A 16,458-nucleotide genomic window follows, 5' to 3' on the forward strand; every position below is an offset into this window, starting at 1 on the left:
TATTTTTTGTGTTTACACTCAGTCTTTCAAATAGATGCAAGTAAAACACAGCAGAAAATAAATAAAGTCAAAGACTCAGCGGTCCTGTTGCTCTATTTTCACCTGTAAAGCAGGAGTGGGGTAGGCGGAGGTTTACCCTGGTGCAGGTGTGCAGCGGTCAGTGGAAGAATCCGCGAGTTTCTCTGTGAGTTTCCCATTACGTCATAGCTCACTCGGTGCTTGTTCAGGGGGTTTTTTTGCTGTAAAAAGAGGTTTTCTTCCCACGCACAACGGATGCTAATGTTTTTGTCACTTTTTATGGAATCAAACTCAAAGTAAGGTCAGTACTTCCACGCTTTAAACGCTGCACGCTCATACTCTCTCCCGCACTCGATATATGATCCACTGTTGATCTGCCCACAGCTGTTATCACGAACGTCGCACTCGCTTACGTCACTGTCGTGAGACATTCTCGCAAAAAAAAAAAATCACGGTTTTAGTAACGCAGCAACGCAGCGTTCCTACGGGAAAGTAACGGTAATCTAATTACCGTTTTTGCAATAATAATCCCTTACTTTACTCGTTACTTGAAAAAAAGTAATCAGATTACAGTAATGTGTTACAAGTAATGCATTACTGCCCATCTCTGGATGCCACACACAGAACAATTAAAAAAAGGAAAACTCACCAATACACAAGTGCAGCACACTATCATACACACACTAATACAACTGAAAAACACAGGTGTGTCATACTCAAAGGATCCCACCACCAAAGCACCTCAGTCTCCTCCACGTCAGGCCCTCTGCATCTGAGTAAAAGAAACAAAGAAAGTTATAACGTGTTCATAAAAAACTAATATGCACACACTGGGGTCAGCCCAACTGCAGAAACACACTGGTGATCTGCAGCTAGAAAAAGGGCCTCCTACCAGTGGTGTGACAGAAACCAAATTACGAATCAAAACAACAGAGAGCCAGGCATACAAACTAAATTAAACCTTAAATCTGGAATAGCCGAGTCACTGTGTTATTCCAAATTGTCCCCCGCCCCACTACTCCAATCTAATAATTAAGTCAGTCACATGTACGCCAGCCGGCTCCCGTGGCCGTCATGTATGTAGCCACTGTCCACACAGACGTCCACTCGAGGCTGGCAGCAGAAGGGAAAAAGAAACCTTGCAAACTCAAACTAAAGGAGAAAGGCAAAGCAGCAGCACCTCTGTCAGGAAAAGATGCCCACACTTCCTGCAAGGTGTCATACCATACATATTTACTAAAAGAAAAACAACATCAAGCAGGGATTGTTACAAATCAAAATTACACACCGATCAACGGCGGCACTCAATTTACTAACGAGGTGGCTCGTAGGAGGCTCCGGCAGCTACAACCTATGAATAGCATTAGTTTACCACCGAGCAACATAGTATACACATGCGCCAAATAAACACCTACCAGCCACAATGGAGGCTTCAAAAAGGCGATATCTGTAACATGAGAAACACCACTCAACACACGCACCACCAAGTCAGGCTGAGACAGCAGCGACGCGCACGCAGCTCCTACCTGCAACACCGGGGGAAGTCAGGTGATCGAAAGGAGACGACAACAGGTACGCGGATTCGGGGATGTTCAGATGGCCGCTACTATTTATACTAGCGCCCCTGATGCGCCTGACTCAAAGTGGGATCAACAAGAACATCTTTTTTCCCTACTTCAGTAAAGGCTCAGTCACACTAGATGAGTAAAAACCGTTTGGAAAATTAGAGGAAAACAAATGGTGGTTACCTGTTGATTGTACTAAATTTTGTTTTTTGCATTTGGCAACCAATTGCAAGTACAGGTTGAGCAGGCAATGCCCACTAGGAGACTAGTTCATCCATCCATCCATCCATCCATTCGCTTCCGCTTATCCTTTTCAGGGTCGCAGGGGGTGCTGGAGCCTATCCCAGCTGTTGGAGACTAGTTCAGTCACTAGGAAATTGCACAGGTTTCCTGGTGGGAGGCAATGTGTCTCTAAACAACCACAGTCCAACTCTGAATGACTTCAATCACTGTCAGACAGACAGGCGATGGTTTACAAGTACTTGCTGTCCAATTTATGGAGGCAAACAGATCGCCAACAGGTTGCAATCAATCTGAGTAAGTCTCACAAACAGACTGGACATGATGGACAACTTTACACTATTCAAATGCAAACTGATTTAGTGACTCTTTTTCTATTTTCTTCAAAACCTTCTTGTGGTAACTTTTCTTTTAGGCCTTTGAAAGCAAAGGATACATTTTCAAGTTACAACCATGCAGGCTTTCATCCCTCCAATTTAATAATGGTCTTAAGTTGGTCACATCTATAAAAATAACCAGTTTCAGCCACTAAGGAGTCTTCTGAGGTCTTGCTGTGAAGTCTTCCTTTTAGCGACTACAGAGGAATGAACATCTATATAACAGGAGATTTTTAGTCAAAAATAGTAAAGGAAATCATTTTAAAGGCAGACACGTAGGCTCTTTAAAGCATGAATTGACGGTGAAATGACGCACAGCTTCCAACTAAACATTTAGTGTCTCAGGGTTTAATTATTTTTTTTACACGACCTCTATTTGAATGTTTCTCATTTAGTATCCTTTCTTTAAAGCCACACGTGCTGAGGCCCAGAGAAGAAGAAGACAGCATTAATCAAAAGCCCCATTCACCTGTTTGAGGGTTTAGGGTTTCAGTGTTTAAAATAACCTAAAACAGAAAGATGAAGGAAGGCCACCGATGTGCGTATGTGCAAAGAGGCTTTGAGGTTAAGGGAAATTCTCACCATTTTACAGCAAGTGCCAAAAATCTGCATCCTGCCTGATGAATAGAGCTGGAGAATTGCACAAAAACGTCCACACACAGACACCGGTACCCCCTGTCTGGCAGCCTCTTTGTAGCCATGTTGTGATTGTATCAGATGTGGAGCGATAGAGGTTTGAAGTATGGGGGTGTTGGTAGGGGCATGTGTGAATTTGTAATGTGCTTATACTGGAACCGCAAAGACAGGAGATAGGGGCTCCAAAGCGGTGCTATACTCCCACACGCTCACTCAAAGACACACACACTAACACACTGTGGGGAGTGGAACTCTAGCTCCCTGAACTCCTTTCATCTGAAGGTGGAAGTGAGTGCCAGGTTTCCTGGAGTCACACCGAGATACAGCACTCTATATCCTCTGCAAATCTACTGCCTGCTGCCTGTGTGTGTGTTTTTGTGCGTTTTGGTTCAAAGACTTAAAGTGTACATTGCTGAGGTGAGCTGCGTCTGATCTCTCGAGCTACAGCATATGTATAGCACCTCACAGTTTGAATTGTTGGACTAAACCGTATAGCACCTTTTGTAAGGGGGCTCTGCAGATGTCGGAGTTAACAGAGAGGATGTTTTAAAACTTTGCTTTACTGTACCTGTGTTGCTGTGATGTACAAGGCTCAACATGCATAAGAGATCAGATAGCCTCCATGTGTGGTGGTGACTGAGGTCCTTGAAGGTCACCAGAAGCTAAAGGACAAGTAGCAAATGGTGTCACTTAGCTTAACGGCAGGTTAGGGGTCAAAGGAGAAATGCACGGGACTGTTGAACTGGACAGCAACAAAACACCTACAGCACGCTGCACTGTGACATAAAAGAAAACATCCAGTGTGGTCCATAAGCGACCACAAGGGATCTTAAATCAAACAATCAATGTTTAAGTGCAGACTTTTAACTTTAATTCAAATTACTGCAAAAGGTTTTTTGTTGTTTTTTTTGTTCTCCATTTCCAGAGGCTCAAAAGTAATTGGACAAGAAAAACTATTTTAAATGTAAGGATTGTTTTAATATTTGGATGATATTCTTTGAAGTTAGTGACTGCATATACATATAAATATGAGTGTGATGGGTCCTAACAAAGGGTCGATATCTAACAAGTAAGGTGTGAGAATGTGTTTCAAAAATCTAACTGTGCACAGAGTGTAACATACTGAATTCTTCAGGCAGATACAGACAAGAACAACAAGCTCTCAGTCCCAGGATGTCGAATACTGACGTTTTCTGAATCCTTATGGCCTGAGTTGACTTATGCTACTCAAAGCTGTCAGCAATTATCTTACCTCTGTGCAACTGATCATTTCCTGTCTGCTACCCTTAAAAAATCCCTGAGAAAATCAAGAGGTTGTTATATTAACTGTGGTAGTGTGGTTAGGCTCTTGTTGCTGTGTGTTTTTGCCTTGTCGTTTGGATCAGTGTTAGTAATTGGACTCACCTCCTTCTATGTGCAGGTGCTTCCAGTCTCAGAAGACTCTGAGACAGAGAGAAAGCTGTCTCCCTGTGCCGCATTCCCAAACACTCCAAAACAGCTTCATCAACCTGTTTTCCTTCAGTTTCCACAATAAACATGTTGAACTTTTAATCTGTGGCCAGTGTTTGAGTCCAGCCCTCAGTCTCAGCTCGAACCGGACCACTATGATGTGGCTGCTGTGCACAGGGCTAAAGTCTCAACTCATGTTCAGCCCAATGCTGAAGAAACTGATCACAGTGCAAATGGATGACGCCCCATATTACATCCTTTTTTCAGTTTTTTGATTGGTTCAACAAAACGTTTTAATCACAATTTCATTATCGTCATACTACAGCCAGCCTGTCCTGGGAGAAGGATGGCTGAATGTTCTTATGTTTCAGGTACATGGGCCAGACGTGGCCGTCAAAAAGGCCAGGTGGGTCTGGTACCAGGTAGTTTCTTGTAAATACGAGATGCTGAAAGGCACAAACGCATGCATGCACATAAACGCACAAAAGACTTCCTCTTGCTCACTGTGGTCGTGGTATTGTGAGGGTAGCTGGTCTAGCTCCTGTTTCTGTTTCTTCATATAATATTATCAAAGCATCTCTCTGTGTCTGTGGATCTCGGAAAATCCGCCCTCACTTCCTGAGCTGACGTTCTCTCTTTATCTCTCTCTCAGGCTCTCGCTATCTCACCTTCTCTTTCACTATTACACATATGCACACACCATGCATGGTGATGAAGGATGGTAACCCTCCTTTCCCCGGTCTCCTGCTGATTTACACACACCCTCTTTGACAAAGCACCTGGAATAACACCTCAACACACACTGGCACACATACCAGAAAGACAGAGCCGCTCTACTGTTGCTGTGCCAAGATAACCATGAAGCAAAAATCACACAACAGGACTGTTGCATTAGACATGACTGTGGGATCATTATGCAAACAAAAGGGGGAAAAAACTGTTTCCTTGTTTCTCTGTTAATGACATTTCAACCGAGGTTCTCCTCATTAAGCCATTACCACATAAACTCTCAACATACTGCAGCTGCGGGATTAAACTGCATATCTTTGACCAATACACCACATCAGCAACATTACTGTCATGGAACATTTCATGAGCTTACATGATTCATTTGACCTTTGTTTCACTTGCTCCTTAACATGACTTCTTCCTCTGCCAAATGGCAGACGCAAGGCCCCACTGGGCAAGTCTGAGCTGGAGGACACAGTGGAACAAATGGAGCAAAGAGAGAACGAGAGAGAAGGCGAGAAACGGCGAGAAACGGCGAGAAACGGCGAGATAGTGAGAGTGTTTTATCTTATGTGGAAGAAGGACATTGGCATGATGGAGAAAAGTACTAAATGTGCACTCTCTGGGTGTTTTTGCTATGTGGGCAGGAGAGTGAGTAAAGACACCAATCTATGAAGATAAAGCCCATCCTGGTCAGGAGGAGGAGGAGGAGGAGGAAGGGGAATAAAAAGATAAGAGAAAAAAAAACAGTGAAGCCATTCATAGAGCTTCAGGGAAGTAGCTTTGTACTGGGAGGAACTGAGTGAAAGAGAAGGAATTAAAGTAAATTTTAGGAGCTACAAAAATAATAGGGTAGCTACAAAAATCAAAGATATTAGCAAAGCAACGGGGCTGTTTGATCTATATGGAGATACATATACAGTGTACAGTGTGCCATGCGTGTGGTCTCATGCTCTCATCCTGTTTAGGAAAGAGAGACCCCTGCTTCCTTTGGCTCTGAACCCACTGTTGTGACTACATTACAGCTCCTCCACTGCCTCCCCCAACTCCATATGTCTACCATACTAAAACCCAACAGCAGCCCATGCACACACGGCTACACCCTTTTCAACAGCACCCTTTCTAGCTTTTAATTAAACACAATTAAGGTAACAGTTAAGGTTTAAGAGAACACATGAGAAACGCTTTGCTCTTTGTTGTCATTTTAAAAGCAGATTATACTATAGTGTGTGATAGTAAGTCCACAAATTTGCTAAACACTGCTCGGTAATTTTGATATTTCCCTGTTACCAGATTTAAATATGAATCCATTAAACTTTGGCAGCGTGTAATCAATTAGAGATACATAAGACTGCTTATGGTGTATGAAATAGCTTTGCAAATATTTGGGGGTTAACAGTGATATACCCTGTTTACAGCAGTGATATGCAACTATACTTCACAGTTTAAAGACTGTTTCGGTCATTCCTGGTGTTTCTTTTTGACAGTACAGCAACTCGAAACACAAACAAAGAGTCTATTATTTTCTTTCGCTTACTAGCTTGGATGAGAAGTACAATCTTCCTAAAAAGCGCATTGCTATATTATGAAAGTTGTGTTTCTAATGTTGCTTAGAGCCTAAATTATGGCCAATGGGGACACATGTCTTATAGCAGGTCACTGGAGGAACAAGTTCTGGATGCAGCGAGTCAGAAGAAGCTCTGTCCACAGAAGCAGGAGAAGTGAATGCAGGCAACAAATTTTACTCAATAAGTTCCACCTATCCTACCACCCAGTTAAAACAAAGCAACAAAAGGAGAGGAGGAACCATTGTGCCTTTTTTTGATTGATACTAGGCTTAAGAGCAACTTAACCATGCATCACTGAAAAATGGTGCTAAAGAGTACCCAAGGTTCTTTAGCCTGACATCAAGTGTTCCTCAACAATTGAAATATGTGACAAGTTGACGGTGAAACTCTTCTCACTAGTGTTATGTACAAACAGAAAGACAGCACATCACAGAAAATATGCCAAAAGCCATCTTAGTCATGTCTCTGGGATACTAGCTGCTTTGATTCCCAGGAATGTGAATGGATTGTTTTAGCTGCTACTTAGACATCTAGATGGAAAGAAAAATCCTCTGCTTTACCATGACACTGGCTTCTTTCTACAAATAAACTGTGTTTTTCCCTTTCATTTTATTTTAAACCCATCATTCAGTTTCCCAAAGTAGGTGGATGAATTGTACAAAGGCACCGTCCCAGCTGAAAATGAGCAAGAGATGGGGAAGAGCCATGAAAGAGACTTATAAACGATTCATGGTCACATCCACACCTTCAGCCAATCTGGGATCACTAATTAACCTAAAGACTTACTAATAAACCACTCCAACCATTGTTAAAATGTTGCACCAAACCAATTAACAGAAACTTACACATGTTTTTGTTTATAAAAGCGAAAAACAAGATGCACAGCTGATTAGTAAAATTCCAAAATCTTTGTGGATGCATGACCGAAGAGTAGATGAAGCCAGGGAAACAGTTTTCCTGTGGTTTCAGTCGTTATCCTAAGCTAACAGCATTAACAGAGTGGAGTCGCATTGATCTTTTCATTTTGTGCTCTCTTAGAAAGACAGTGAACTCGGGAATTCCCCCAAAATTTTGAAACATTTTTTTAAAGGGGAAAAAAAAGCTTTTAGATACACAGTAACATCTTTGTCTTAGCAGACTAATAGGAAATATACACTGGCAGTAAGGGAAAAAGAGGAAACCTGGAGCGAATTTCTTCATGTTTACCCAAAATATACAAAGCCCAATTCCCTCCTTCCCAGCTGAGCCCTCACAAATCCGCCAACCGCTTATCAAATTAAACCCCCATTAGCAGCATAAACATACAGGCTCACACACACTCGCACAAACAAGCCATTACCAATACAAACATGCTTGTGCCTCACACATGTTTAACTACCCTTCCTGCTCAGAGTGTGTTGCAGACTCTCCAAATAATCTTTCACAGCAAACTCGACTTGTCTTCACATACAGGTAAACGGCTCTGTGCGTCACACGCTGCCCCGAAACAGCACGGCTTCTTGACCTGCGTCTTAATTGTCAGCACTTGTCGCTCCGTGCGTCCTCAAGCATTTCAGATTTAGCCCCATATTGTCACACCTGATGAGACCCGGCACCCAGCATGGAGTCGGCAGTCTAATTCTTTCCATGTGCACTTGTTAACATGTAGGATTTTCTTTGCAGCCACCATAAAGCAGAGTGCAGGTAACACAATCTCATGAAACTTGGCTCTGTCTGCCAGCTGCTAAAGGGATTTACCTCGTGATGTGGTAATGTAAGCCCCCAAAGTAAGACACCGACGTAAAAAGGACAATTTCATTTGTCCTTCTTCTTCTTCCTGTGTGGCCCCGAGGGGATGGCTGGCTAGCAGTCGAGGGTGAGAGATTGGGGAAAGCAGAGAGTAAATGGAACGCTTATATGCACTCTATCAGCATAAACCAATCAACAGATGATTTTCAGGTGGACACCAGTGTTTGCATGCATTTATGGGGCACGTCCAGGGTACGGATATAGCGGGGGTATTGGAAAACCCGGGGGCAGAGCTTTTGGTAAAAGGTAGCCAAAAATTCAAACTCTGTAAAGATTGTTTATGGATTAACTCAAGCAGCAGAAGCTGAAGCTCCCTCGGTATGTTTCAAACTCTCTTATCTCGTCCATAAAGTTCGGCTCAATAACACCAACTTGAAATGAATCCCTCAAACGTAATAGAAAGTTCATCAGGAGTATCTTCCATTCTTCCCTCTTATTCAACTGATACGAGCAGGAAGGACCATGTCTCAAGGTCTTTGTAAATGTATTAACAGTTTGCCAGAACTTCTTTCACACATCATCAGTAGTATGAGTTATTCTGGAGGCCTGCGGAAACAGAGGGAAGTCATGCTTCGCTCTTTTACTCTGCATTTGGTTTTGTTTGCGAGACGTTTATGGTCATTTGCTGAAACGTGCTGAAGAGCCATTTTGCTGCTGGCAATTTTTTCTTTCTGAAAGCAGACCCACATTTGGATTGCTGTTTTAAGTGAAATTACATTACTGACATTGCTTTATAGTCTGGAAACTTTCCATGATCCTGTAAAAAGCATCCAATCACCTCTACTTAACTATGCACCCTCATAAAAGGTCGATTAGGAAGCCATTTTTGTTGTTTATTTGCATGCTCCATAGAGATACACTCTGTGGCTCTTAAATGTTTAGAAAAGGCTCTAAACAAAAACCCTGAAGTCCTGCCTGCTTTCTTCCTCCTCTTTCCTCTTCTTCGTCTTTCTTCCTCCTCCTCTCTGGAATTCTACTCTTTCTCTATTCTAATAAATCTGAAGGGGCCTCTTCCACTTTTACAGGAACAGCAACTCATTAAATGGTTGATTTCAGATGGCAGAGTGTGAATGTTTTGAGTTAACTTTATTGATCTGCGAGTGGGTCTGTGGGCCAGAGAGTAACGGACGTCCCCTCCAGCACATGGGCAGTAGATTTACACCTCTGCATTTAAAGACACCACTAAACCCAGATGGCTGCAGGCCTGCTCTCGCCTGTGCCGTGCTGGCAGGGACGCTGTGGTTGTCTCTGCTATACACATACATAAACACAGCAAAATGGGAAAAACCTATTTTACTCACTTACCTGCATGAATGCATCCTCCAAGGCCTGTGAGCCCACGCCTGGTTTACTTCTGCCACCTTGGAAGTGTCTGCGGCACACAAAGAGGTCGTGTGGCAGTCATGCAAAACAGATTTAAATTACAGAATAATTTATTTTAGCTGATTTTCATTCACAGTGGGAATGAAGGAGAAGCTGCAGAGCCCGGGGTAAGTGGAAGAAACAGAAAACAGATGACATGAAATCCAACTTACTCAGCCGAATGAATCAAGCCAAATTATTTTACTCTTCTGTGACATGTTTTTGAAATATGGCGGTTGCTCTTTGAGCGTGACCTAACAGTGACACTTAAGGGGGAAAAGGACCTGAAAGACAGTCCAGTTTAATTAAGGAGTGTTTTTTAGATCCTGCAACTTGTATTTGTCCTCCCTTCACTGTATCAGCCAGAGAGAATTTGGTCTGTCTCCTATATATATTACATCACTCGCTGAGCATGAGCCATTTCCCATAAACCTCTGTGGTCCCCAGGGTTTCCCACCCATGAGATCAGGGAAACGGGCAGGGTGATTAGGAAGAACCAAGACTGCCTTTTACCAGTAGTGAGTTCAGTTTTTATCTTGCCTGTTTCTGTTCAGCCATCCAACAGGTTCCTGTGAGAGCCAACCATGCAGCACATCATTTGTTTTGCAACCGTTTCATGCTCATTTAGTCATGGAGTCTCCATCTCTGTGTGCCGGATTAATCTGTTTAGACTGTCTCTTCCCTTTCTCTCTCCGTATCGCTGCCTCTCTCGCTTCCCCTCAGGGTGGAAAGCTGTGAGGCTGTAAGGTCCTTCTCTTCCCACAACTGCTCACAATCACCCCTGTGACTGTTCGCCTGTCAATCACTTCATCACATCAGACCCACACTGAGCAGATCGAGCCTGCTGGCATACAAACACATATAATACACAAAAAAAAAGAGACGGGGTTTACGGGGGGAGTGGAGAGATGAAGGGGGTCCTGTCAGCACCTGCTGCGCCTCACCGGAAAATGTGCACAGATGCACACACATATACACACACCACAGAGCACAACTCTGTGAAGGTACCTCTTTAATATTGGTCGTATTTACTCAGCCTCCCTCTACGTTGCCTCCAACCATGCTGACCTACAGTGTCAGCAGGGGCTACTCTGCTGAGAACCACGCTGCAAAGCGCATACATGCAGAAATGACACAGAGACGCACAGAAGCATGTATGTGCAACGAGAAACAGGAAGGTCAAACAGCTTGAAATACACACAAACATCTAAGGCACCCTAAAATCAGGTACTCTCTATGAGCTGCGCAGTCACACCGAAATATAGACTTTACTATTTCTCAGATTGCTTCTTATGAATGCTCAACCTCCCAATTAATTTCATCTGTTTCTGTCCAAACCACACACACACACACACACACACACACACACACACACACACACACACACACATGAAACGCACACACACAAACATACACACCGAGTCCATTAGGCTCATGTGTTGGGCCCAAACCACGGCCCAGAGTGCTCTTTCATGGCTCCATCATTACATCAATAAGTCTTCACATTAATCTCAGCACAGCACACAGGCTATTACCAGACCAGCCCTGCACCACAGAGGCTCGCTCCGAAGCAGACACAGGCAAAATAGTAGACAAATATATTCTGGATACTTGAAAAACACACTAAGGCGTGCTCGGTTAGTCTCGGTTTGCCGAGGGATGTGTCCACTTCTGAAGCTGCTTAAACAGCAGAGGGTGAATTACGTATGCCTTAAGCAGTTCAAATGCATGAAACCGTATCTAGATATATTCATCTCCGTCTGCTGTGAAAAGACCTCAAAAAGACTTAAAGAGTTGTGTTTTTTTAATGTAAATGCTGATTTAATACACAGCCCAAAATTATTTTTGAGGAGCTGGTTTCAATAGCGGCTAATAAGAAGCTTTCGCCAGAGCCTTTTCGAATCTGTGTAACATAAGATCATGCCCTTTTAATAAAGCTCTTGAGAGTAGTGTGGGAAAAAAAGCATGGTAACTCTTGAGAGATTACCTTACATTGCTTATTATTAAATCAGTCTTTGGTCTGCAGTAAAGAGCACCTGTAAGAAAAAGCGGTTGCTTAATAATCAGTGGGATGAGCTGCTGAGGCAGCTAAGGCGAGGCAGCCGTCACAAACACATCATCAATCGCATTTAAAATGAAAAGAAAATGACTCAAGACATTCAGAGAAAGAAAGAATGAACGAAAGGGTAGAAGGAGAAAACATGGAAGAAAGAAGCCGAGTGGGCTTGAGAGGAGGCCACTTCTGTCTGGACAGGAAAGGGGGTTTTTTAACCCCTGACCCAGGTCCACTTTTCGTCTGTGTGTGTGTGTGTGTGTGTGTGTGTGTGTGTGTGTGTGTGTGTGTGTGTGTGTGTGTGTGTGTTTCTCCCCTTAGAACAGGTTCTTTCTGACACTGGTACAGGGACAGATGGTGCTTGTTGTCATGGCAGTCCACGCAGGTGCGTATGCGTGGGGTTTCCTGTCCCAAGGTTCAGGAAGGCAGTGTGGAGGGGTGTTTATTATTCGCAGTGCCAACGGGTAGCAGATTCCAGTCGTTCCCAAGAGTCAGGAGGAACGATAGAGGATAGAGGGAAAGGAAAAAAGTGTGTGTGTGTTGGGGGGGGGGGGGGGGGGGGGGGGATAAAGAAGAAAGTCAAGGAGAGAGTGGTAAGCTGTAAAACTCTGGAAGAGCGTCCACTTTTATCGCTCTGGATCTGTTCTTGGATGAGAAAAGCTGTGAAGTATGTTTTTCACTCGTCTCTCATTCTCTGCCATAATAAAAGAATAAAAGAATATTGCCTCAGAAACCTCCACTGTTCCAGGAATGGCAGCCTCAGCGCCAATGACCTCAGATATTGTTCCGCTGTATTCTTTTATTCTCTTTCAACGTTTTGGGCCGCAAATGCGAGACGGGAGAACGAAGGGGGGGGGGAGGCGTGGCGGGAGCGGAGAAGCTGGGGCCAAGGGTCACTGCTGCAGAGTCTCCCCTGAAGGCAAGTCCGCTACAAACGGGGTAATAATAAACGTTTGTCGTTTTGAGTTTCCAAACCCCACCGCCCCATTACTCTGTCACGTTAGTCTGCAGGCTTCGACTCCTTTACCAAACACACTCGCCTAGACCCATCGAATTCACAAACTTACTGTGAACGCAATCTTAAACGCATGTTCTACAAACTGTAAATCAATAGTTAGGGTTCTGGTTAAGTCACTGGACAAATATGTTGTAATCGTTGTCCTCTGAAAAATCTAACATTACTAATGCCGCTTTTTGTTGTTGTTGCAAGGATCAATTCAAAAATACTAAAAATCTGAAGTTACAAGAGCAATTTTTTTTTTTTAAATGACAATCATATCTACTAAAAACTCCCAAACCTACTAAAAAATAATAAGAAACCTGTTTTCTTTTGTAAGAGTTAACCCCAAGCTCAATAAAAATTAAAAATGAAGCATGAAATTAAATAACCCTAACTGATTTGTCCCAACACACGTAGAAACACATCGGCATTTAAGAAATATGTCAGTGCTGTCCGTCTGATCCCAGGCTTTGCTGTTTGACTTGTTTGTTTTAGTGTTTACTCAGGAATGTCAGACATCCGAGGACACAGCAGAGAGGAAGGTCAAAACCGCAAACCTCCAAAGGCTCAACAAACATTATTAAATTCTAATTTGTTATAAAATGTTTGTGGAAAGTGGCGCAGTAAAACTATTAACGATTTCACTGGTTTATGCACTGTGGGAGCGTGTTCCCTTTAAATCCAAACTACACAAGCCTGATGATTAAATCGGGCAGGTTTGTATATCGTGCCAGATCTCGAGCATACAGTGCATCATGTAAAGAAACATCACCGCAAGAACTGAGTGCCATCAAAACATAAAACAAATTCGTAACCGAGGAAGCAAAAATTTAAAGGTATAAAAGAACCTAGCAAGAAAAGTCACAGGGTGCAAAGTTTGAGCGGACAAAGGCTAAAAACCATCTCCTCAGAGCACATGACCTAAGATGATTTCACTGATCGTAACTTTTTTCTTTGGATTCATTTTTCTCAGTAGAAGCGTATGAGTCAATACCCTGTTTGAACACAAACATTAATGACACATTCACTGAGCTTTAGAAACAAAAAGTTGATAATTAGAAAAAAGCTCCCGAGGAGCAGAGCTCTGGTTATTTGAGTGCATCATTTAGCAAGAATTCTGAGATCAGGCTTTCCACTTTTATCTGTAAAAAAACCCAAAAAAAACTAGCCTGATCTATAGTGTGGAAGAGAGGGGAGGAACAGGGGATCATAGTGCTGAAAGGGCTGTTAAGTCAGATAGATCTTTTGGAACCCTAACAGACATAATTACTCTAATAATGACGGACTATACAATAGCCAATATCGCTGCAGCCTGCATGAGGGGAACATGTGTTGCTGCTATGTGTCCATTTGTGTGTACGCTGTGTACTCATTAGCGAAAAGCCTCAGTGCAGACTAGCTCCAGTTACAGTAGTAAACGCTGCCTTTGAACTTTTAATGGAGCCCTGAAACCCAACTAGGCCTTAAAAACACACAGATCTGCAGCAGAAGACAAAATGCAGAGAAAAAGGGAGAAATGGTAACAATAAATAAATTCACATAAAATGCAAGCAATGTATGAACTAAGACAGCGAGCTAAAAACCTGCCGTAAGATTTAGATCCACAACACCGTAATAACATCCAGGCACAAATGCTATGGTTTGGTCAATGTTAACAAAGCAGCTGTTAATTAGCCAACTAATGAAGCACAACATGTTAAATAATCGCACAGCTGTTCACCTGCTGATGGACACATATTGTAGCTTCATACTGGTATATCAGGTATCTTAAAATTCTCATTTACGCACATCATTATCATCATTAGGGCCCCTGCTCTGTGCGGCACCTGTACCTGTGCCTGCATGCAGTAATTAAATCGCCAACCGGTGTGTGTGTGTGTGTGTGTGTGTGTGTGTGTGTGTGTGTGTGTGTGTGTGTGTGTAAGTCAGTGGGTATTTATCAGGGTGGGTGTTTGTGCTGCACAATCTCCTGGTATGCATTGCAATAAACAGATGTTGAGTCTTTATGAGGTCTTTACAACAGGTTCAGTGTGTGTGTGTGTGTGTGTGTGTGTGTGTGTGTGTGTGTGTGTGTGTGTGTGTGTGTGTGTGTGTGTGTGTGTGAGAGAGAAAGCCTACATGGGCCTAACATGGAAACCTCTCATCAGTGAGCCAAAAAAAGACAGACCACAAACGGAAATAAGCAGGAAATGTAAATGTTAAGAGAAATACTGCTCATTAAAACATGAGCAATTTAAACCATTGTGGGAAAACCGTCTACGTTAGCAAACAATAACGACAGCAATGCCACCTCTGCTAATTGTTTTATATGTCGATTTGTCAGAGAAAAACTGGATGTCACTACAAAATATGAATTTTAACTGCCTCAGTCTTCCCAGTGGGTAAGCATGCAGATTGCGTTATCAGCATTAAACAATAAATTACACGTGTGCTTTCCCTGCTATCGCGTCTCCAAATCTCTACTGAAGGCTCGCTCAGCGATGAGAGTGGGGAAGGCTTGTGAACAGAACTGTTTATTTGACTATGAGCTGTTTACAGAGATGGACGCTGTGGGGCTGAGTGACAGCATGAGAAAATACCTCTGATAATATACTGACATGCAGAGAACTCGGCAGTGAACCTGACTCCTTGCTCAGCTCTCAGGACCTATGGGCATCCCTCCATAGCTAATCGGAAAAAAAAATTTAATCACGTTCCTAATTCTATTAACTCTTAAAATACCACGATCTTGACTTATCCCAGCAGGAAAAGGCCAGGTGTTTAAATAATATTAGCCGAGGCTTTGCAAGTGTAATGGCTATGAGTTTGTTTTCTAACACCTCTGCCGGGTCAAAAATATCTGCTGAGAATAGGCCTATCTAACATTATCTAATATTTGCTTTTATTATTAGATACTGCAAATACTGCAACACACAGGCCTAGAGATCGGTCAGTGAACATCTGGCAACCACTGGGGGAAAATGTATATTCCACAACTGGTGGGCAAGTGGTTGCAGGAGTTGCTGGATGTCTGTGAAATCAGCTGCTCAAGTCCAATTCACACAAGCCTAGAGACAAGTCAGTGACCCCCTGGCAACCACTGGTCGCTAGGGAAAAGTGCGTACTCCACATCCGCTTGGTGAGCAGCTGCTGGAGATTCCTGGCAGTCAGTAGCATAAAACCAGTCACAAAGAGCTGAACGGTGCTGCACTAAAAACCTCTTAGTTGACTTCTACAGTTGCCAGATCTCTCGGCCTGTGTGACTGAGGCCTTATGCAGATGTTTGGAAAGGTAAAGAACCACCTACTGCTTTTCAGGTTTGACTGAAGGATTTATAGAATATTGTCAGTACTAAATAGTTCCATAAAAGCAACTCGTTTGCATTTTACATTGTTAGATGAGTACTAGAGAAACAAATTCATCTTCTAGATCTTCGTGGTCGTATGTAAGTCTTATAGCATCGTACTAAAAATATCATATTACATGAGACCACTTTGTTTTCTGAGAATGAAAATGTTCCACATGGAAATGTTTACTTACTCACACTCTTGGACAAGCACGTGTAGCTAAGACTTCACCATCCTTTTTGCCGCTTGTTTTTCTCTCTGCCCTTCCTGTCGCACAAGAACGTAGAGATGATGATTTAGAAATGTTTCAATCCCAGTTATAATGACAGTGAAACATTGAAACAAGT

The sequence above is a fragment of the Diplotaxodon limnothrissa genome, linkage group LG15, assembly GCF_057381915.1.
Source record: "Diplotaxodon limnothrissa isolate DT_005_m linkage group LG15, D_limnothrissa_male_GT1.1, whole genome shotgun sequence".
Lineage (NCBI taxonomy): Eukaryota > Metazoa > Chordata > Actinopteri > Cichliformes > Cichlidae > Diplotaxodon > Diplotaxodon limnothrissa.